The sequence below is a fragment of the Equus przewalskii genome, chromosome 3 (assembly GCF_037783145.1).
Source record: "Equus przewalskii isolate Varuska chromosome 3, EquPr2, whole genome shotgun sequence".
Lineage (NCBI taxonomy): Eukaryota > Metazoa > Chordata > Mammalia > Perissodactyla > Equidae > Equus > Equus przewalskii.
Genome location: NC_091833.1, coordinates 72,784,812 through 72,810,309, shown reverse-complemented (window position 1 = coordinate 72,810,309; position 25,498 = coordinate 72,784,812).

Sequence of the window (25,498 nt, the reverse complement as noted above, 5' to 3'; positions counted from 1 at the left end):
TGATCACGTATAGAATCTAGACTAATAATAAATATCATTTATTGAATCTACCATTCCATTTTTGTGTCGCCAGGTATGTGACAACAGTGAGTTAGAATCAGAGAGCAATTGTCACTAAAGTAAAGCTACTAACAGTAGAGGTCAAGTACTAGAAGTTGATGTTTAGGTCATCTGCTGAAACATGTGTCTTAAATGGCTTATAAGACCCGGTAAACTTTCAAGCTTCTCATCTCAGTCACTATGATTGATCGTTTAATTTGCTTGAAATAATCCCATAAATTATGTGAACATTTTACAATTGCAAAGACTGTAAAACAGGAAGATTGGCTGAAGAATGAGGAAAAAAATTGATTTAAAAGAAGGAAAAATCAGAAATAATTAGTAAAGAGCAGGGAAAATGTATGACAATTCATAAAGAATTGCAAATGAACTTTATGTGCACCAAAATCTTCAATGTTAAAAACCAAATCCTGTGACTGGAAATACTGATTTTCAATCAAATTGTCATTTTAGACATATACTGTCAAGTTGACCAATATGCTTTTGACCAAATTACTTTTTAGCCAAACCACCAGGTACTAGTGAACAAGCAATTACAACACATTGGGAAATACACCAAGAGCTGGGTAAACGTAAGATGCCATGGAAGCACATAACCCAACCTGCCTGGGAGCTGTCGTGGGTCAAAGGAGGCATTCCAGAGTAAGAAACACAAAAGGTGGAAACTGGAGGGACAAATAGGAGTAAACAAAGTGAAAGTGGAGAAAAAGAAGAAAAAGAAAAAAGAGGATACTATATGTACAAACCTCTAGACTAACAGGAACAAGCACACTTATCTTTGGAGCAGAGAGGACAAGAAATTCCTTGTCAGCACACAGCACAATATCTGACATGCATTGGGCACACTGTAAATTTTTGTGAATTATTTTACTTTGCATGTCTGCATCTTGCATAATGAGTGCAAAAATGTTTTTGCAGTAAAAAAACACAAACAGTAAAAAGAAATAATAATAGTTTTTTAATAAATCCTGTGAGTTCCCTAATTACCAGTTTTCGAAAAACAGATGACTAAGGATTTCATGGTTACCCAGCCAGTCGATTCAAGCACATGTGCCACGTGCATCAATTTCCAGCTGTAACTCTAAACAGTTGTTCTCATTGCCAGCATACTGTAAGCTCTTTGAGGAGAGGTGTCTGGTTCATTGTTGTCCCATCAGCACCCAGCTCAGTACCTGTGGCACACGGCACACATTTGACAAATAACTCTGGACTGAAGGAATACATGCTCTTTCCAACACTTGTGAACTTAGTTTAGAATTCTCTGTTGATCTCCAAACCTATACAGCCAATACCTCTTGGACATTATCTCTTGAGTGTTTCAGACACTTCAACGCAAAAGTTCAAAACATATCCCCTGGGGCCAGCCCAGTGACACAGCGGTTGAGAGCGCATGTTCCGCTTTGGCGGCCTAGGGTTTGCCAGCTCGGATCCCGGGTGCGGACATGGAACAGCTTGGCACGCCATGCTGTGGTAGGCGTCCCACATATAAAGTAGAGGAGGGTGGTCATGGATGTTAGCTCAGGGCCAATCTTCCTCAGCAAAAAGAGGAGGATTGGTAGCAGTTAGCTCAGGGCTAATCTTCCTCAAAAAAAAAAATCCCTTTTTCATGCTTCTTATATTAGTAAATGGCACCACAATTGATGTCATTAATTTTTGATTATCCTAAATTTCTCCCATCTCAATTACTCACTCCTTTCATACTAAGACCTATAGATTCTCCCTTTCTAAATCTCTTGAAATCATTTCACCTCTGCCATTTCTCCTGCCATTCTCCAGGCTCTCAGCCCTTATTAACTAGATTATAGTTATATCTTTCTAATTCCACTAACTTCTATCTCATTCTTACCAAAGTGATCTTTCTAAAATGCAAATTTGATTAGTTTATACCCTTTTTTAAATCCTTTAATATCATTGGGATACCTTTTAGGATAAATTTTAGATTCTAACGTAGTCTTTCTAAAAACCTTTTAGATTAAGAATACCCAGCTTTACAAAGAATCTATAGCTCCCAAAAGAATTTATATACACTCACAAAATTTTGCTACAAAATATGAGATATGTACTAAAAATGAAATGTAGTGTACTTTTTTCATGATTCCAACATTACCAACAGATTCACTCCCTATTATAACTATTCATAAAACCCACACAACTTTCACATTTTTTTTCTCACCCTTTTTTCTCTGGGGCAGGTTTTTATGTTCCTAGATATGGAGCCTTTTTGGCCAAGTTAACACGACACTCAGCACTCTGTGCAGCGCTGTAAATCACAGATACTGAGGAAGGGTTAATAATAATCCCCAGTATATTTTTTCGAAGTCTTGTCTCTTTTCTTTCACTAATTTCCAAAAACTTTATTTAATATTAATATTATATTTAAAACATCAGGCACACAATATATGCTCATTAAAACTAAATGCTTATTATTCTATTAGTCCACGCCAGCATTACAGCAGCACGTGTGAATCACAGCTCACATTAGAACTCAGTTTCCTCCAACTCAGCTTAATTCCTTTCCAAATCTATTCTGCTCAGATGGCTAAGCACTTAACCTCAGTTCTCACCCCTACACCAGGGTTATGCTAGAGGCCAGTGCCATCTGTAGTGGTCATCAAAGCTCTTGGTTAAGGAAAGAGGCTAAGGACATAATGTCCCTGTCATCAGTCGTCTTTCTTAACTGCTACTGTCTTCTGGGCCACACTTGTGGCAGGGAAATCATAGTCATCACTGCCTCGGATTCTGTCTGCTGAGCTGGCCCCTGCCACCATCCCTCTCTTGGGCTTTGCTTTCTCTCTATTCTAAGACCCACATATTTCTGTGCACTCTTCCTTCCATTTTTCCACTGCCCAGAGTAATTTCTTTCTAGTCAAGAAAAATATCCTTTTCCCCTCATCACACTAGTTTTAAATCTTCTTTCCACTTTGGGGTTTAATTTTTTAAAGAAAAAAAAGCCACGAAAACTGCCACTTTCTCTCTTGCCCCATCCATCTTCCAAATAAATGAAAGAGGAAAAATACATACGGTAATGCCTCAAAATATTATTTGACCTCATAATTTTGGTCCTTCACAGTCTGAGAACCAGTGGCTGAAGGTACTACTTTCTATGGAAAGATTTTCCTGGTAGCTATTTGTGTGCCCCTTCCATTTAAAAACTGCACTGATTCCAAATTGTCTGCAATATCATGCTGCCTGCCTCTAACATCAACACTGCATCCCGCTTACCTCTGAGAAGTCTGCTTCCAAGCCTAGATCCTATGAAGGATTTTTCAGGCCTGACCACAGGCAATTAAAAAGGCTTTAGCTGGCAGTCCTCGTGGGGGAAGCTGCCCTCCCCACAGGAGACCCATCCACAGCTGGGTCATTGCAGTCGCTGGAGTTGCAGTCAAGGTCTCAGCACTCCCAGGCCAGCCATGCTCTTCTGTGTCACTGTGTTCCCAAACCAAGTGCCTTCATTCAGAGGCCTCTTTATAGGGTGCCTTCGGCTGAGGGTTCCCCCTGGTGCCTCTGCTGAAACTTCCCGATAGGGAAGGAGGATCTTACAACATTTTCTCCATTTTGACTCAAGCTCAGCACTTTTCCACTGTTAGCCCTTCTCTCTCCCTCTTCTCAGCCCACAGGTCCATAAAATGTCAGGAGCCTTTGCTTCAGGGCTCCTTCGAAAGTGAGATGGTCCGTGCCCACATGGGTGCTGATCCACCTGATCTTCACCTGGTGACATCTCACAGGGAAAAATGAAACACTGCGGGAGCCCACACTCTCTCCTGTTTAGCCTCTTGCTTCGACTATCACAGACAGTAATTAAAGCCGTGACTGTTACTTTCATTTTGGCTTGTCTTACTCAACTCCTCTGACACCTGGCAGCTCAGCCCTCTCCAGTTCAGCCCAGCTCTTGACGACCTCCCATGCTTAGAACAGATATGGACTTCCGTCTATTGCTATATTCTCTAGAACTAGATTTTTTCTACCTCATTCAAGTTCTTTACACCTGCTACCATGGCCTCTTCTCCACTCCTCTACAGAAATCTGAATTCAGGTCCCGGGATAGTCTGCCCTGCTCCTTTGCAGATACCAGGGACCTCACAGGGCTGCCATGAGATTACAATATTTGGTAGTCAGGATTTCTCTCCCAATTCCACAATTTCTCATCTATAAAAAAAATACATATGATTTAAATTCCATAAAATTCCCTTTATGTTTTGGAAACATAGGAATCAAATCATATGGGCCTGTTATCTGTAGGTAGTAAGAGTTTTAATTTTCTTTTTCCTGAGAGGAATTTGTCATGTAGTTCTTTGTGTTGAAATTTGTATTTGCTTCAGAATCAAGAAACGTGAGTTCTGATCTCAGCTCCTCCACTTCCTAGCTCTGACCTCCCTGAGTCTCAATTTTCTTAAATGTAAAAACAGTTATTAACACCCCCACAGGATTACTAGGAAGTAAAATCAGATAGCATACATCAAGTACCTGGGTATGCACTTACCCCATAGTATGTACTCAACAAATGTTAATAACATTTTGTTTCTTTAAATTGAGAGTAAGCAAATATGCATAAGAGAGATGATTCAAATTTTTTTATGAATAGAACAAGAGTTTTATTAGCTTGCAATTTTATTGATAAAATAACTTGTGGATCCATTGATTTTTGATGGCACTCTATCCTAAAGTGTCCATCAGGATAAATAACTATAAATATGGCATTTCTCATATGGCTTTTTGAATTAACATTTTAGATAGATTATTTTTCATTGGCAGTCATTTATGTATTGATGAATAACTGCCCAAAAAGCTTTGTCAGCAGAATTGACGTGAAAATGTTCTCTCTGATACTAGTAAGGTGACAGAACTACATTTTAAATGCAAATTTAGTTCTTAATAATGAAGCATGCAATTAGCATACAGAGGGATCCATGCCTTCCTATATACTATGATACGGAGAAATTATTTAATTTCTTTAGTAGTTATATCAGAACCTATAGATAAAAGTTAAAAGAAAAAAAATAAGGAAACACCTAGTTCTATACCAAGCTAAATTAAAACATAAAGTCCCAAAGACTTCTTTCCCATTCTGAATCTCGATGGTTCTAGAATTTAACATAATGTGTCAGATATTATCTTTTGGTAGTCAACCCCCCACCAGGCCTTCAGCTCCAGGGAAAGAATGGACTTTCTATAATTACTGCTCTCTGGATCATACCTCCTTCTCACTTTTATTCTTCCAGCGATGGATTCAGTATGAGCTTCCTGTAATTACTGAAGTCTACAAGAAAAGCCACATTCCTCCCTTTCGCTTCTCAAACTCTTCCAACATTTTGATAAACAATTCCTTGCAATAAATTCTTCTCTATTTGGATATATATAGTAGCTTCTGTTTTCTTGTCTGGACAATGATAGATGTACTGTGGTAGTCAATGGGTGACATCTACCATCATGTCATCTATATCTCCATAAGGAGATTACATCCAAGAGGTTAGGAATAATGTTTGTTGATGTAAAATTAAATTAATTTAACCGTATTGTCTACAAATTACTTCTCCAAACATTACTTTATTTGATTCTTACAATGCTTGAAGGATAGGGTAATAAGTAATGTTTAAAACATGTAAATTTATGTGTATGAACCTGAAAAGATTAATTGATGTCCTTATGACCATACGGCTAATTCATTTAAGGAATAACTATAGCATCAAGCAGGGTCCTTAGCTGTAAACAACCGACACTGACTCTGGATATTTTAAGATAAAAATAGGATATTGAAAGAATGTCAGTTACCTCACTGAATTATTGGAAATCTTGAAAAACACGCAGGAGCAGAGGGATGCTGGACAGCAAATTGGCTCAGATACCAAAGCCAGGCTATTTCAATCTCAATTTTGCCACTTAATATCTGCCTGATTTGAGGCAAATTGCTTATTTTTTCTGTTCCTTATTATTTCATCTGTGCAATGGGAATAAAAATAGTCCCTATCTCGGATAATTTTTATAAAGAATAAATGAGTTTAATCAATGAAAAGTGTTTAGAACAGTGTTAGGGCCACAGTGAGAGCTCAATAAATATTAAAATGAATCAGTGAAAATCTTGCCAGTCTGAAGAGAACAACCACTCTATCTCCCCTGTATTGGTGTCTACATTTTCCACCACCAGAGGTTGGATGCTGCTCCTGGCACACAGCACATCTGCAATTGGGAACTCGTGGCTTTCCCCTCCAAGACCAGGTTGAATAGTCCACTTTTCCTGCCCCATTACCAAACCCTGATTGCTGATAACAAGTCATATACTCCTGCCTCAGCTGCCATAAAGCTCGGAAGACCTTACTCAGGTTCTATAATTCCATGTAGGTTCTACCCAACCCAAGCTCAGAGAGTAGAAAATTCTCTGAACATATGAAGGGGGTTCATATACTGACAGACAAAAAAAGGAAGAGAGGGATGAGGCAGAGATAGAGATGGGGGGGAGAGGGAAAAGAAGAAGGAAAGAAAGAGAGAGAGAGAAAGAGAAAGGCGGGGAAGGAGGGAGGAAGCAAGGAAGGAAGGAAGGAGAAATGGACACATGTCCTCTATAGCTCCTTGGTACAGGAGGCTGGTACAGAGGAGGATTTCTTTTAGAATTCATATGCAAGTTCTGTTATTCTGCATGTGGATAAACTTTGGACAGATTAAAATGCAATTCTCTTTTTCCTTTTCTCTTAGCATCTAACTCTGCTCAGTTTCCACATGTTTGTGGACTCTAGTGAAAAAAGAGCTGACAGACATAGTGAGTCAGAGAACTTTTTTTTTGTCACGCAATAACCAGCAAACTCAGTGCAGGTAAAATCGTCGGGTAGCATATTATTCTTGCCTGGAAGATTGTTTCTTCACTTCAAAGTTTTCAGTCCAGCTGAGTTTTCTTGCACATAGACAGGACTTAACACCTCTCTCTTCTTTCATTTTCTTTTTTCATCTCTCCTCCCAATATATGAAATGGATAGAAAGTATCTTGCATTCATAGCACATGTGCACAAAATGTGACCCTATAAGGATGAATCTGATTTATTTACAAACATAGTGGGACTTAAATATACAAACAAGTGCTCCCTAACAGTCATCCCTTTGAGGTCTATATCTTATTTTAATGATGCTATTTGTGTTCAATCACATCTGGAACTCCTCTTTCAGAAACTGCTATTTCAATCAGTTCGGAGCCTACAAAATTTATTCTCTTTTCTCTAAATTACATTTCATGTTCTTACTAACCACATAAAAATATTACCAATAATAATATAGCTTCTTTATTGTATTATTTATTAGACTTGGTTGTGAATAACTTTCGCATTTTTTTGAAAAATTACAATCCATATTGTAAAAGTGATTTTTCCACGAAAAAGGATTTTTCTTAATAGCATTGGCTTTGCAAATAATCCTTAAGTATATATTTTGTTGTGTGACCTTTTGAAACCAGTCTCATTTGATTATATTGTATCTTATGGTAGTATTATTTGTAATATATAAAATGAATCTCTGCCTTAACATAAATATAATCTAAAACTGATTTGTTTAAAGTCTTATTGCATTCTATCTAATTCATTTTGTTAATCCTGGTTTCTAATTATCTTGCAATACATACTTACCAACAAAAGAAAAATATGCTATATGGCAAGAGAGGAAAAAAAGAAAATGGAGTGGAGAAAATAAATGATATAGTCCTACCATTACATAGGCAGCTATTTAACCCCAGAACCTTCACGCCTCCTGGCTAGATTTCTCCAAGACAACATCTTGAAAACTAATTCCATTTTCTTAGAACTCTCTAAAATCTTCAATTAAATTGTGTACATACACAGAAACTGAACCAAAGGTCACCTACCCAAACAAACAGGGAAAACACATAATTGTAAAACATTCAATAAATGTGTTTTAAACAACTGCAGAATGTGCCAGGTTAACTCCAAAATTATACAGTAGAGTAAGGAGCTAGCCTAGAAAGCCAGCACATATTTGCTTTCCTCCTGAACCTCCCTCTTCCTAATAGAACCTATGATGTTTCTTAATCATTAAGAAATTCCTATTACTATTTAGTGTGCTTCTTTGAATGCCAGTGAATCATGTTCATTAGCTTGATCTAGATAAGCACGTTGATGAATACATTATAATTATAATTAGCTTTGGACTTCTGAAACCAAAAAAAAGCCAAACATTAAATGAGTCTTTAAGTCCCTGGTGTCCTATACGGAGTCTGGGTCACTGAAATACATACCATTTCATAATCAAACAAAAACCCCTTTCAATAAATTCAAGAAGGAGGAAAAATAAATAGATATGTAAAAACACAGCAATCTCTTTTCACAGCAATTGTTTCTACAATATACGGCAGAGCAGAGAGCTATCACTTTCTCCAACTTTATTTGCAATATTTCTGTAGCCAAGCCCATTTTGTCTGTTTTATTTGTTGGTGAAGTATTTGTTTTTGCAAAGCCAGGGCAATAAAGAGAAATAAAATATAACTCTAGTGCATCACATTGCAGGCCTACTGTTTTATCATCTCACAAGTGTGACAATAGAAACAGAACTTATATTTTAGGAAATTAATCAGTTTTTCAAGGTGCATAACAACAGGAAATTTTACAAGCAAATATTGTACTCTTACTGTCCAATGATTAGAAAAAAAGTGAGAGAAAATGTTGGGGAGGGATAAGCAAAACTTTAAAAAGAAAATCAAAGCATAAACATGTGAAAATGAAAGATTACATTGTTAATAACAGATATATTCAGTTTAAAATGTGTTCCATGAAGATTTTTGAAAGCTTGTTTTCTCCTATATGTTAAAGAGTAAAGGATCATACAGGATAATGAAATGGCATGAACTACTTGTTTCCTCTCATGAAATCAATCTGGAGAAGCTATAGAAGCCAGAGAAGAACTTGGACTTAAACCAGGAAATAAAATTAACAACAACAACAACAAAAAACCCAGCAACAATAGAAATGACAAACCCCTGGGAAGACAGACCGTTTTCTTGAATTAGTGTGTGTGAGATGCAGGAAGAATGAGGATCAGTATGCTAACCCAGGGGCAAGAACAGTAATGGATGGCAGGAAGAGGTTGGAAACAGAAGTGTACATGCTGTTCTTGCCTCTCCCCAGCACAGATTTTAGAAAATTGTACTAGACCCTTTCGTCAGAGCTATCAGCAGCAGCAGTCCAGATGCAAGCGCAGAAGTCCATGGGAGAACTTTCAGATGAGCACAAGCCCCACTCTCTACTGGGACGAGGAGTTGAAGGAAACAGGAGAGGATTGACCAGAAAACCATGAAAATTTACTCCTCCACTGCCCCTCAAATACCCAGTATGGTTGGATTACAGCCTGGAGACAATGGCTCCCACAAAGCTGCTTCTCCTTAAGAGTTTATGATGACAACCTCACCCAAGACATTTCTTGGCATGATGTGGCTGTGGAGTCACCTACTCTGGCACCCCGTGTTCACTTCTACCTAAACTCCATGAGACCAACACAGACTAATGTCTGGCTTTAGTCCTTTCTGACACACAATCCAGACAGTACAGTCATACTCCTCCCTAGAGGACCATGAAGTCACACGTGAGGACATCTGAGGTATGTAACTACCTTAAATATAAAGCAACTTACTGGAAAATATGCCATTCAAAGTGGTTTTTGAAACAGACACACACATAATTTAAAATAATAATGACAGATCATTTATACTTAAGAGAGAGATATAAGCAAAATTAAATCAGAAAGAAATTACAATAATGAATCAAAAAAGAAGAAAAATGAGGTCAAACAAATGAAACAATATATTAGATGAGTACTAAGATGGCATCTGCTGATGAACAAATTAGTGAGTTAGGAGATCAGATGCATGAACTCTCCCAAAGGTAGCAGGAAGGAATAAAGAGATATACAGGATACACAGAGAAAGAGATAGGCCAAATCAGGTAATAGGAATCCCAGAAAATAGAACGCATAAAAACAGACGAAAGATGAAACACACGAAAGATGAAAAACCCCAACTTAAGTGATCTATACATTGACAAAGAGGATAGATAAGGTGGAATGTGAAAACACCAAAGACAAAAGAAAATTCTATGAGCCTACAGAAAATTACCCACAGAAATACAAGGATTAAAGAATGTCAGATGTCAATGGGAACAGGGAGACTGTATGATATTCCCAAAATATTAAAGGAAAAAATACTGAGTCAATAATTTGATATCCAGCTTAATTATAACTCAAATGGGTGGCATACTAACAGCAACAGCAAAAATCCCAGACACAGAAGGCCTTAGAAAATGTGCCATACAGACACCTGAATTGGATCTACTTTTAGAATATAGAATCAGATAATAAGGAAACTTAGAAAACGTGAACATTTGACCTGATATTTAAACCTTAGTCAGCCTGCTTATATAGTCCTATTCTTTTCACTGTACCATACTGACTAAATTAACAGTAATATTGTATATTTTTAGTGTCTTTACATTTAAAGCATGGTGCAGAAGCAAAAACTATAACAGTGGGTTTTGGCTCTTAGTAGGAGTTACATAATTATTTAAAATTCAATTTGCTTAAGTGACAATTTTTTTACATATTAATTAGAACGGCTTTCACTGTATTTACATGGTTATAACTTTATAATCACTGTATACATTACTATGTGTCTGAGAATGAATGTGAGATCCTCAAAATAATTAGGGACAGCTAACTTTCCAATTGAATTGACTATGACATTGTGGGGCCCTTACCACGTGTAAAACATTGTGGTGGTATTTAATATGAGCGAGTGGAGGAAAAGGTTATAATAGCATAATGATAGAAAAAGATAAGTAGTCATTTTAACTCTTCTCTCTCAGCCCACATAAGTAAATCCTATTTGTTCACTATCAAAGTATATTCTAAATACAGCTACTTCTCACAACTCCACTGGCACCGTCCTGTCCCCTTCTCACTGTTTCCACAGCAGTCCTCTTTCCCCTACATCTATGCTTCCCCTCCTTCCCTGCATTTTCCCAGGATCGGCTACAGTGCTCATTATAACACATTGGTCAGATGACGGTATTCTCCTACTCAGTCTTCTCCAGTGGCTTCCCTTGCATTGAAATAAGCACTTTCTGTGTGCACAGCACTGTTCTAAGTTCTGACATGCAGTGAGTCATTTGTTCCTGAAACATGCCCACGCTCCCAAAAAGTAAATTAAAGCATAGAGAACTGAAGCACCTTACCCAAAGTCACCCAGTCAGTGGTTAACAGTCAATTTTGAAGCTCATGGTCTTTCCCTATGCTTCAGCTCTATCCAAACTGCCTGAACGATGAATGTGTGCTCCTCCAATATCCCTTTTCTTCTGCTCTCTTAATATTAGACTCCCAACCTTAGCAGGGCACATGGATGCTTCAGGTAAAGACCATACTGTCCAGCCTCTCTTGGAGCTAGTTGTAGCCATGTGCTTAAGTTAGGACCAAAAAGATATACGAAGAATTGTTCTGAGGAAGCTAAATGAGAAATTTCCTCACCAGATGTCTAGAGGGTGCCTTTGACCCTTCTTTTTCATCTTTTTATCCTTTCTGATCTTTGGGATGCAGACACGATGGCAGGTACTTGAGCAGACATCTTAGACCTCGCGGAAGAGATCTACAATTTAAGTATAAAGGAAAACGTTAACAAGAAAAAAAAAGGCCTGGGTCCCTAATCATAACCAGCCCTGGATATCCTACCTGCAGACTTCTCTTACATGAGGAAAAATAAACTCTATCCTGCTGATGCACTGGTATTTGAAATTTTTTGTCACATGTGGCCAAACTAATCCAAACTAAAAAACATTCAAGTGGAAATGTTGAGTATTTAAATTAGATATAAGAGGAGTTGAGGTCATTAACATTAGATATAAAAGTTAGATGTATAGCCAGAGATATAAATAGCACATAGATACTATTCAAAGGCATGGAATGGATGAATATTTGAAATACATACAAGCATCATTATCACATTTCTTAAATAAACCAATGAGATAAATGCATGGGTGAGGTTATTATGTATAGGATATTATGAGAAAGGAGGATGCTTATAATGTGTTTCCAATTTCTGAGATTGGAATCAAAGCTAACAATAATAAAATACATATTAAGGACTTACTATGTGCTACAGGGACTGATTTATTTGATATTCACAACAATCCTATGTGGTAGGTACTAATTTTATCTCCATTTGAGAGATAGTAAATCGGGGCTCAGAGAGGTGAGTAACTAACCAAGATCAAAGTGTTTATAAGCACTGGAAGCTGGAGTTGAAACCCAACTATCTGCCAGTGTGTACATACATATTTGATGCCTCTGTCAGAGACTGCATAATTCTGTTTTATCATGATTACTTGTTTAGGGTTGATTTTTCCTTAGTTTGTGACATTCTCCAAGCCAAGAAACAAACCCTAGGCAGCAGTAACTTTAGAACCAGTGAAATGCCTGGCACTCAGGAGTCACTGAATAAATGTTTCTGAATGAATAATAGAATTAATTGAACCAAGTACCCCAATTCTCACTTTCTTAAATACAACCAAAGGAATAGCCATTTCTAGAATAGAATAGAATAGCCATCTAAAGCCACTTCTATTCTCAACATTAAACACTTAAATTTACAACATTTATGTCACTTTTTTAGGTTGCAGTAAATCTATTCCTTACCATCAGCAAAATGAACTAACAGGTAACTCACGTAGTACCCTGCCTGACACAATCAAAGAATCATCCTGGAATTTTCATTTAAGAATGTAAATCTGTATACATTAAGCATTAAAGTCTGATTTCAATTAAATCATGCAACTTGATTGCAAGATAATGTAAAGGAAAAGTTTGTTCCAGATAATACCCTGCCAATAACATTTCTATGATGCTTACTGCTTTTAAGAGGTTAGAGCAGCATGATAAAAGATCATACATGCGGTTTTGGTTTTGTTGATTTGTATGACTTTGGCTTTCTTCCTCTTCTGAATCCATTTTTCGTTCTACTTCATAGAGGCCACTTCATTTACTCCAGCCAAGGTCTGAAAGACGCTGGGACTTTGTGCTCATTGTTTCCCATTTGCTCAGCTTTATACTCACTTCCATGTATCTATGCACAGAGTCACGCAGCTAGCCTTTTGGAGATGCCAGGAAATTGCACAGTCCCTTCCTGGTAAATAAGAGGCCGCATACCACTCCCTACTCCCCTCTCTGCCTTTGTTCACAGAGTTGCATATGTGGAAGCAAAGACAACCAGTCTGTGTTGTTGAAAGTCAAATGCTTTCGAGCAGTTGCCCTGGCTCAATTCCGTCCTCCCAGCAGATGTATGAATATTTTCCCAGCCCTCCATTACAAATCAGAACCTGCATGCTGCCAAACGGAGCCAACAAATTCCAGACCCAAATTCTAGCAACTGAAGAATGAGAGTCTCGTGGAATTGAATAAAACCAAACTAAGGTCCCAATGAGATGTTCTAACCTTTACCAAGGTTTACCAGACCCATTCCAGGTATAAACATCACTAACAAGTGCCAGGAGCTGGGGGAAACACTGGCAGAAGTGGGATAAAAAGGCCTCCTACAACCCATTCAGAAAACACTAATAAAATCCTCATGACTTCCATTTGCCAAAAAATGAGCATGATGAATAAACGTGATGCAGTATACACATTTAGACTGACAAAATTTCCAAATGTCAGCACTAAAGGAAAAATAGGAGAAATGGTTTGCATGGCAAGATTTCCATTTTTTCTTCCTATAATGAGTTGTTTAAAGTTGTGAGTATCCTTGGATCCCCAGATGAACGATATTTGATTTCATTCAAGCCTACACTCTTTTTTCCTTTTTTCACTTGGAACATTGAATATACACACCCTGCCAAACCTCCACTAGTATCATCACACACATACTTCAGATTCCCCAGGGGGACCCCTTTCTAAAGTTTTCTGGACATACCAGAAAACTCACTGATCTGTAGTAGCAACAACCGTTTTAACACCAGCTCTTTCCCATTACTACTATTTAGATGCAGCACTCACCACGGTTCCAGATTTTTCACCAACCTCTAAAAGATCAAAGCTATGAAGTATAGAGGAAGTGAGTCCAGGTCACCTCCTCCAGCAAAAGCAAAAACCAAGGAAGGGACTTCTTAAGCACTTGCAATGCGCCAGCACGATTCTAAGCATTTTACATGTAGTAAGTGATTTAATCTTCTGAGAAACCCTCTAATAGAGTTGTCATCATTATCGACATTTTTTTCATAGAAGAGGAAACTGAGTTCCAGAAAATTTAAGCTAATTGCCTAAGGTCACAGCAAGTAAGTGGTATGTCAGGATTTGAATCCAGGAAGTCTCATTCCTGAGCCTAATCTCTTAACTACTATTCTATCCTACCTCTCAATAACAATGATAGCTAACCGTATTTAAGCACTTTCTAGGCCTTTTCTAAGTGCTTTGCAGAAGAGGGGTCATGAGTAGCCATCTCTTTTCAAGGTGCTCAGCAGAGCTTCCTGGATATTCCAGTCATGTTAAAGTGGTAGAACCTGGTGTAGTCACCAGTCCACCATTCCATGATGGAGTTTAGGAGTGAGGAAGCAGAAATATGGGGTAGCTGTGTGAAAGAGATGTCTTTGGTTCACATCCTCAAAACTTTCAGTTAACTGTGCCCTTTACAAAGCAAAGAAAAATAGCACAAGATTGCTATTTCATTCACTATGATTTACTATTTTGTTAATAATTGTTTTATCCCACTAGGCAACCCCTTCTTGTATACCCAATTTCATATTTAAATACGAAGAAGAAACTACTTTGGGTCTTCTGAAGAGAAATTTAATCTGAATGCAATGTGGTTCATGTTCACTGATTTTTATACTCAGATTATTCCAGAATGATTTAAATCATTGAGTTCAGAACTGATTCAAATTATAATTGGAATGAAGAAATGGATAAGGAATTTCAATAGACAGGAAAAAAGAGGTAGGTATATAACTAGAGATGTAGCAGGATAAAATACATATTACTTTTAAGAAAAGGAGTTTCATTGCGTTTAGTATATTAAACACCACTAAGCCCACAACATTAGGAAAGTTGAGGGTCTCAGGGTCTTTCTGAGTATGAGGGAGAGCAAGATAAGGAGACGAAACTGCTCTGCATGAGAAAGTAACAGCAATGTGGAAGTTTGAAGTTTGGTAGCCCGATGGAAGTAGCCAAGGGTATCAGGTAGAGAGAGGTGCAAGGAGACGGTGATGAGCTGAGGTCTAACAAAACAATATCCTCTGCAAGAAATTCCCTTATGGCATGGAAGAGGTGATAAATTTTTAGGACAGTGGTTTCTATTTGAATTTGAATTTTTTCTTCCTTGGGCTCTAATTACCCTTTGCAACCCCTTTGGTAAGTGTCTGTGACATGGAATAAACTTGTGTGAGTGGTGATTTAGGGAAATGAAAGGAAGGATCAAGCTGGCTGTGTCTGGCCTGATGGCAGTTGCGGGAGTTTAAGGCGATGCTGAAAATGAGCTTAAAATGGTGAAGGTAGATGCAGTGTCTTCTTAAAAGAGGATTGCAAGTTCCCCAAAAGTGATGGGGCTATAGAGGTGACCCCAGAGAGTTAGACTGATCTATCGAGAGACAAAAGGAAAACAAAGGAAAGGCAGAGAGAGGGAGAGAAAGAGACTTTATTTTCTTTAGGCAATTTTAATTATATTGACAAAGGAGCTGCAAAGGATGATGCCCATCCCCCACCTCACCCCAAAGCTCACAAATAACTATAAAAAGAGCCTACATGAACTCTTGCAACTAGCAGAGCAGACGATTCCCACAGTAGTCACTGCAACAAAACAGAGACGCAGATCCCAAACTAGAAATATGATAATCACATTATCATCTTTTCTCTAATAAAAACAATGACCTCAATCCAGTGGTTTTATTCAAAACAGAGTGGAAAGAATTATTGCATTAGGCTTGTAATTGTTTAGCTTTGTCTGCCAGTAACGAATGGTAGTATCATGTACATAAAGGAAAGAAAAGAAGTTTTAAACAGAGTTGACACTTTTAAAGTCTGGCTGTGCATCAGCTTTCGTTTAGTGACCAGGATGCCGATGAACACATGCAGAAATGGAGTAACAAGAATACACTTTTGTTATGTCTATATGAGAAGATGGATGGTAGCTGAACCTACCGTGGTAACCATTTCACAATATATGCAATTCAAAGCCTCGTATTGTACACCTTAAACTTCTACAGTGATGTATATCAATTATTTCTCAATAAAACTAGGAGGAAAAAAAGAGTACACTTTTGAGCTGATGGTGGCTGCTTTTGGGTATATTAGAAAAAATAGTCATACAGAACAGTTTGTATCTAGGAGATAAGAGGAAGGGAGAAGTACCCAGTGTTGTATTTACAAGGTCACGAATTCTGAGGGATGTGGATGAAAACCCAGCTTTAATTGTTTAATTAAATTTAATTAATTAATTTAATTAATTGTTTAATTTAAATTTAATTGTTTAATAATTGTTAGTAAAAAAGAAAGAAAGAAAAATAAAATAAAAGGAAAAGAGAGGAGAGGAGAGAAAGGAAAGAGCTGCTTATCTGCAAATGTCCGTTCTTCAAGACTCATAGGGTGGTAAAGCATAGGCCAAGATAATATGTAGAACTGCTAGGTCATAACAAATGGACTTCCTGAACTCTATTTGTGCTAGAATTGCATGTCTTAGACTTCACCCACACCCTAGATGGATGGTGTCTTAGCCCATTCAGGTTGCTATAATAAAAATACTGGGGGCTGGCCCCGTGGCCGAGTGGTTAAGTTCGCGCGCTCCGCTGCAGACGGCCCAGTGTTTCGTTGGTTCGAATCCTGGGCGCGGACATGGCACTGCTCATCAAACCACACTGAGGCAGCATCCCACATGCCACAACTAGAAGGACCCACAACGAAGAATATACAACTATGTACCGGGGGTCTTTGGGGAGAAAAAGGAAAAAAGAAAAAAATCTTTATGAAAGAAAAACAATACCGTTGCCTGAGTGGCTTAAACAACAGATATTTATTTCTCACAGTTCTGGAGTCTGGGATGTCCAAGATCAAGGCACTGGCCGATTCCAAGTCTGGTGAGAGCCCACTTCCTGGTTCCTAAAGAGCTGTCTGCTGCTGTTTGCTCACGTAGCAGAAGAAGCAAGAGCACTCTCTGGGGTCTCTTTTATAATGCACTAAACCCGAACATGAGGGCTCCACCTTCATGACCTAATCACCTCCAAAAGGCCCTGCCTCCTAAAACCATCATGTTGGGGGTCAGGATTTCAACATATGAATTTTGGGAGAATACAAATATTCGGTTCATAACAGACGGCGACATAAATAGACATGAAGTTATCAGTCAGTTTCCAGCGGAGGGCCATGCAGGTGAGTCATATGCTGACCTACCAGGGATAGCGTGATGGCCCATAGCATGGAGGTGAAACTGATTATTGTCTGTAATTTAACAGGGGACAAGGCCCTTCCTAACACAGTGAAAACATATGCCATTCAGTGAATATAGCTTTTTTTTGGCATTTTATGTTATTTAAAAGTGATAAATGATCTCCAGGCCTATGTCCTGGCCTTCCTTTGCTCTGGTGACTAAGAGTTACTGAAGACTCAATTTCTGAATCTCTAAGAGAGTGTTGAGCAAGTACTCGTTCCATCAGGAAGATACATACACCTTTCTATTCTGGGCTTCAAATATCACCCACCAGCAGTTTGGTATTTATCAATCCTAGAAGGAATTAGTGTTATCTTCTCAGTATATAAGACCAATGCCTCACATCTCTCTCTACACATGGTAATTTGGAAATAAAGAATTAGTTCATAGGGGCCGGCCCAGTGTCACAGTGGTTAAGTGCGCACCTTCCACTTTGGCAGCCTGGGATTCACCAGGTCAGATCCCGGGTGTGGACATGGAACCACTTGGCAAGCCATGCTGTGGTAGGTGTCCCACATATAAAGTAGAGGAAGATAGGATGTTAGTTCAGGGCCTGTCTTCCTCAGCAACAAGAGGATTGGCAGATGTTAGCTCAGGGCTAAACTTCCTCAAAAAAAAAAAAAAACAGAATTAGTCCATAATAATTTAAATTTTATTTTACAAATTCATGACCACAAATGCTAATGCTGCAGACTTTGTTCCTGTCTCTGTTATGTTTAGGACTGGTTATGTACACTCACTTTGAAGAAAGTTTTGGTAGTTTCTTATAAAGTTAAACATACACCTACACTATGACACAGCAATCCTACTTCTCGGTAGTTTCCCAAGAGAAATGAAAATGCATGAAGTCCTCCCAAGATTTGTTCAAGATGATCATAGTAGCTTTACCCAAAATTACCAAAAACTGCAAACAACCCAATGTCCATGTGGTATATTCATGCAATGGAATACTACTCAACAATAAAAGGGACCAACTCATAGATACACACATCAAAAAAGTAAATCTCACAGACATTATGCAGAACCAAAGAAGTCATACCCAAATGAGTACATACTGTACAGTGCCGCTTATATGAATTTCTTGAGCAGGAAAAAATAATCTATGTTGAAAAAATTCAGAAGAGTGTTTGTCTCAGGGAAAAGGTTGTATTTGGAGAGGTAAGAGAAATTTCTAGGTAATTGATTCTATTGACTGCCTAGCCTTTCTTTTTCCTAACAGAATCTTTCAGCTTTAATTTTATTTATTTACTTAGTGAGTGAGTGAGTGAGTTAGTTACTTGTTGTCATCTATCCCATCCCTACTTCCAGAGAGGGAGCCTGGTGACTGTAACTGTTGAAATGGCAACTCGAGTGGACCAAACATTCTTAAAAGACAGAATTATGATCCATGCTTAGGGTAGAGCCTTCTCTCTTGCTCTTCCACCGGACGTGAACAAATAGACATTACCTAGATATTTCTAACAGCTGTTTTAAGAATGCAATGGGAAGCAGTATCAAAGTGAAGTCTGTCATTAAGATGATAGAACAGAGATGTAGAAAGAACATGTTCTAACTCTGGAGATTACCCTACTCTGTACTTCTTGATTTTGGAATTTATACATTTTCTTAACTTTACAGAAGTCTGAGTGAAGTATTTTACTGCAGACAGCCAAAGCATGCTACATGGAATGGCTCCATTCTCTATGAGAGATTCCTGTAAAAGATTTCACTAAAAACACTCTGGCTCCTGGGTTTTGCTATTTTATCCTGCCCCATACAAGATTTCCTGACTTCAAGGAACTTCCCACACCCCAAACTTTTAGACTATGCCCTGCCCCAATCAATGTCTAGATGAGAATGGTGGATTAATGAATTTCTACGACCCTAAACCTGCTTCTTTTGAAGTTTTCCTCATCTATTTAGATGGTGTCTCCGTACTTCCAGTTGCTCCTGCCAAAATCTTTGAAAACATCTTTGACTCTGTCTCTTACATCCCACAAACAATCTATCAGGAAATCCTATCAGTTCTGCCTCCAAAATATTTCCATATTATTGTCATGTAGGCTAATGTTCTTACCTTTAGTAGCTACACACTGAACATTAGGAATGATATGTCATGATTTTTCTATAATACACTTTTAAATGAGTTCAACTGAAAAACAAAAGTCAAATGTGTGTGTATCCATACGTCTTTGTAGAAATATATATATATATATATATATATATATATACACACACACACACATAAATAGAGGGATATAAAGAAAGTTTGGCAAAATAATAACAATTGGTGAATCTAGGTGAAAGGTGTATGGTTGTTTATTTTACTACTATTTCCATTTTACATAGGTTTAAAAATGTTAGAATACAAAGTTTGGAGAAAATGTTCATTCTAAAAATATACAATTTTTTTTAGAATCTAACCACATGCCACCTCCAACCAACCCTACCCGTTTGTTCTTAGCCACTCTCTTCTCCTGCCTCGGCTATTGAAGCAGCCTCATAACTCTTCTACCTGTTTCTGCTCATGTGCCTTCATAATCTAGTCCCAATGGTAGCCAGAGTAATTCTCTTTAAAACTATATCACATCGCTCCTATGATTAAAAATTTTTCAGTGGTCTCTTATCTCACTTAGAGTAAAAGCCAAAATTCTAATCACAGCTAAAAAGCTCTAGGATTTGCCCAGGTCACCTCTGACTTTTTCTCCTCTGCCTCTGGCTGCTGTATACCCCACTACACTGACCTTCTTGCTATTGCTCCAAAAGAACATCCCCACTTGCCTGCTCAGGATCTTTATATTTGCTATTCTCTCTGCATAAAATGTCTTCATTTAGAGATCTACATAGTTTGCTCTACTATTTTCTTCATGTTTCTGCTCCTATGTTAACCTCTCAGTCAAAAATGTCTTGATCTCTCAAACAAGGATGAATTTCCTCTTCTATGATGTAGAGGTATTGCTGGCAAGTGGCTGCCCAGACATGGACTACATTTCCCAAGTCCCCTGGCATCTAATGGGACCATGGGATTGCATAATACTCAGTGAAATTGGGAAGGGGAAAGTGAAGTCCACCACATCTATGCCGACACCACAAAATCTCCTACGAGACCTCTACCCTTACTTTTCTTACAGCCATCTAGATGTTGCTGTTCAAGGGGACATCAGGAGCCACACCTTGAAGATAGTAGAGCCCTCATTCGTCTAGATCTCTGAATGACTTCAAAGAGCAGAGCACCCCATTTTTACCACCAACAATACCACCATTTGCACTTGTATATGAACAAGAAACTTCTCTTTGGATAAGCCACTGAGATTCCAGTGTTTTTCTGTTACAAGAGCTGTTGTACACTTCAAATAATACACCATCCTATATAAAATAGAAAGTCCCTCATCTCCATCTAATATACTACACATTTATTTCTTTGCTGTCTGTTTGCCCCAGTAGATCATAAATTGAATGTTAGATACTTGTTTTGCTTTTGTTTGCCATTATATCATCACTATTTGGAGCACTTACTTGCATCCACCCCACCCTCCACAATCTGTTCTTATTATAGTCCAACCCATCTCAGTAAATGGCTTTTCCTGGTTTTTGATTATTTAGAGTCATCCTTTACTTCTCATATTTTTCTCAAGCGCCACTTCCTATCCATCAACAAAGCTATTGGTTCTACCTTCAAAATATATCCAGAATATCATTAGTTCTTACTATTCTCCTTACTATGTCCCATGTTAACACCATCACCTCCAGGTGAATTACCACAAGAGCTTCCTAACTGATCTTTGTGCTACTGCCAGGCCCCACCTCACTCTGTTCTTAACAAAGTAACTTAAGACATTCACTTAAAACCCAAGTTCAATCATATGCCCTCTCTGTTTAAAACTCTAACATCGCAGAGTAATAATTCGTGCTTACTATGATTTCTAAAGCTCTGCACAGCCAGCACCAGTTTTGTTTTCTTACTCTCTCTCTTAATATCCTCCCCTCAATCACTGCTCTAGCTATAGTGGCCTCTTTCGTGAACCAGCATTAAGCTTGTTGGACTCCCAACTGACGGCCTTTCCATTTGCCATTCTCTCCTCCTCAAGGGCTCATCTGTCAGACCACTACACAGCTTGCTCCTTCACATTCTTTGAGTATTATCTCAAATATTACCTTTAAATGAGGGCTTCCCTGGCCACCCAACATTTCCTAACCGCTTCCTCATTTATTTGTTCCCTGGCATTTATCACTAACAAAAATATTATATTCTTTATTTTAAACCGTTTATCTTGTCTATCTATGTGCTAGAATTTAAGCTCCACAAGAAGAGGGATATTTTTGCATTTTTTTTATGTTATATCCCTGTGTTTCGTTAAGTATCTGGTACATAGTAAGTGCTCAATCAACATATTGAGTAAAAGAATTATAAAAATCTATGAAGAAATATCAAACAGCTAAACAGAGGGATTGGTAGTGATATCTTAGATAGGATGTTCAGGGACGGCCTCTCCAAACAGGTGATACATGCACAGAGACTTGAATTAAGTAATGGACTAAGCCATTCAGATATCTAGGGGATGAGAGTTCTAGGGAGAGAGAGCAAAACTGCAAAGCAATGAGGCAGGTGTGTGCTTGGTATTTTCCAGAAAGAGCAAGGAGGAAAGTCTGCTTACAGTTGCAGGGAGAGAAAGAAGTTGTAGGAGACATGGTTCAAGTTATTGCCAGGTAAGATCATATTAGCCTTTTAGGCCATGATAAGGAATTTGGATTTTAATTCTAAGAATTGACTACTTAGTTTCAGGAGCTGTGGTAGATGGTAGGAATATAATAGTGACCAGAATTTCTTATGCCCTGATCTATTGACAATCTAGTGAGGGAAACACGTCAATAAACCAAATCACAGGGGTCAGCCGCATGGCCTAGTGGTTAAGTTCAGCATGATCCACTTCGGCAGCCTGGGTTTGGTTCCTGGGCATGGACCTACCCCCTGGTCAGCATCCATGCTGTGGCAGCAACCCACATACAAAATAGAGGAAGACTGGCACAGATGTTAGCTCAGGGTGAATCTTCCTCAAGCAAAAAGAGAAAGATTGGCAACGGATGTCAGTTCAGGGTGAATCTTCCTCAACAAAAAATAAAAAATAAATAAAATAAACCAAATCACACAAATACATGTAAATTACAACTTTCTTATAACTGCCTCGTAGTAGACCCCGTGTTCTTTGATGACTACCACCACCGATAGGTTTTCTCAAAGTGGTAGAGACAGAAAGTTCTACTTTAGGTCTTCTCATTAATTGAATCCTTGACTGAAAAAATTAACCTTTTGTTGTACCTGTTTCTTTCTTGAAATTTCAGGATTTGAAATTTTCACAGTGAGAGAATAAAAATATTGAGAGTCAGAGAAATAAAATTTTGAATTATTTCTAGAAATTAAAAAGAAAAGCACTTATAAAGTGCTGTTTTCATACCATGCCATATATGCAAAATAATTGCTTTTGCTTTTCTTTTACTTTCATGGACTCCTGTCTCTCTCCCAATGACACCATTCCTCACTTTAATTCTCTTTACTCCTCATTGCTCCTTGTAATCCAGATATGGCCTGGAACCAATGACTTCCCACTTTCAAAGGACAATATATTCCAGGCCATTGTCCTCCAAAAACGTTGGGAAAGAATGATCCATCGACTTACATAAAGAAAACATTAGAATTATATTTATATTTTATTTTTATATAAACATAACAATATGAAGTTTACTAATACTAAAATATTGAATGAAAACAGTACATTATATAAGTGGAAAATATACATATATTAGGAATTATTGTCTTTTAAAAAATGTAAACAAAGAAACAGAAACTGATAGTAGTAAATGTACCCAAAGAATACGAAAACTGCTTTTACATCTATGGCATAAACAGAAAGTTCAGTCCTTTTTTTTTCTTTCTGGCACACTCTCTCAACATTATAAATCTTAACTTTTGCTCCTGACTTTGATCTGATTACTCTTAATTACCACTGGGAATCCCCTTACAAAATAATAATAATCATATCAATATCACATTAAATTTTCAAACAAGCCCCAAATCTAGTTATTATTATCTCTATCTTATGAATGAAGAAACTAGAGCTCAGAGCGATTAAGTCAATCAAGATCAAATAGCCATAACAAGGAGTGATTGCGTCTGTTCTGATGATGGTTCAATCCTCAGCCGTCCTCAAAGCGCCAGGTACGCAATAGGCCACCAATTGATATTTGTTGACTAAAGGGCCATGCTTAGATCTGAATCCAATCTTCTACACACCAAAATTCCACTCTCTCTTGCAGTAAAAGCTAAGATACTTAGGTTTTGTTTTGTAAAAGTAGGGGAATATCTTAGATAGATTTGAAGTGGGGTGGGAACAGTTTGGTCACTATATGGCTCGATGCGGCATCTGAATAATGAATGATAGCACAGAGTGGTGGGAAGTCAGCAAACACATTAATAATGATGCTGATCATGATAACATATATATTAACCAGATATCATAGGTAATACCTATGTATTTATATTCGTATATACAATGTCATTTTATTCCTTCTCACATTCCTTAGAGATAAATATTCTTTAGTAAATTTTCAGGATCCAACAGACATTAAATGGCCATGCCAGGATTTCTGACCTGATCTGTGTGACTGTGAAGCCATTATGCTAAATAAGAGAGTGCTTTCCTAGTCGACGTGAGATATGTTAAAGCTAAGGATTAAAGTAACAGAAATGTGTATAGAAGAGAGAGGGTTGATTAAAAAGGTAAACTGGTGACATCATTGGCAAATTTTGAAGAATAATTAGATATGGAAATAAAAGATAAGCTAATGTTAAAGATGACCTTAATGTTTTTAAACCAGAGTAATTGTGGTATCGTGGGCAGGGATCACAAGAGCAGAAAGATTAAGAGGAGATGAGGTGGATGATGATTTAAAACATGTTTCTCAACACATTCATTCCTGATGAAGTGGAAGGTAAATTACAGTAGGGTAGCTGAAGAGAAAAGGTGAAATTGAAGAAATGGAGGAGAAGAGCTCAAGATATATTCATAGGTTATATAAAGATGAAAGAGATATAAAATATAAAGTTGCTATTGCTCAGATAATGTACTTGTGCTTATGTGAAGGGGGAAACCGTAAATCTTTTCTGAAAGATGGTTTATAAGATGTACTACCCTACAAGTAGCACGAATAGAGTAAATGATCAATACGATATTTGTGGTTGACGATAATACTTTTTTGGAAGAAATATCTAAGTCCAATATTTTCTTCAAAAAACATCTTGGGGACATAGCTCTACATTTTTCTCTGTTCCAGCAAGCACTGATTTTTAGCCTTAATTTCCTGGACAATAGATCTGTAGTGATTAGGCCTACGTGTTTTAAATTTACAAAGTTAATTCATGGCTCAGCTAGAGTGGTGGGTTATATCTCCTCAGCCATAGGGAGTGAAATTGTACACCAAATGCTGTTTCCACATACACTGGTGTCAATGTGCCCTTCTTAGTCAAATACGACATACATTCTGCCTCTTGAACTTGCTTGCCCAGGTCCATCTGCCATGATGGCAGTGTGCCCATTCACAAGATGCTCTGCCAGGTTTAGCTGGACATAGGTACAGCCAAAAAGAGGTGAGAAAGGGAGTTTGTTTCACATGCAAATGGAAATACTAAGGTAAGAAAATGTGCCTGATCCTGGAAGACACCACATCTGAAGTGAGAACACACAGTATTTCATACCATTTGATCAGTAAAAGCAATAGTCTTCAAAAGCCTTGGAGATTATTTGTTCCCCAATGTGTTAATCACAGGGCTTTTTCATTAAAACTGCAGGAACTAATTGGTGACTCTTCAGCACATCACTTTAGACTTTAACAGCAGTAAGTCCTTATAAAGGGAACATTTATATAATAAAAGTTCATATATAAATTAGTAGTGCTGTAAAAGAAAAAATAACAGAAAACTCAATAATCACAGTTTTTTTGATAGCATCTAAGTGGCAATGGTCAAAC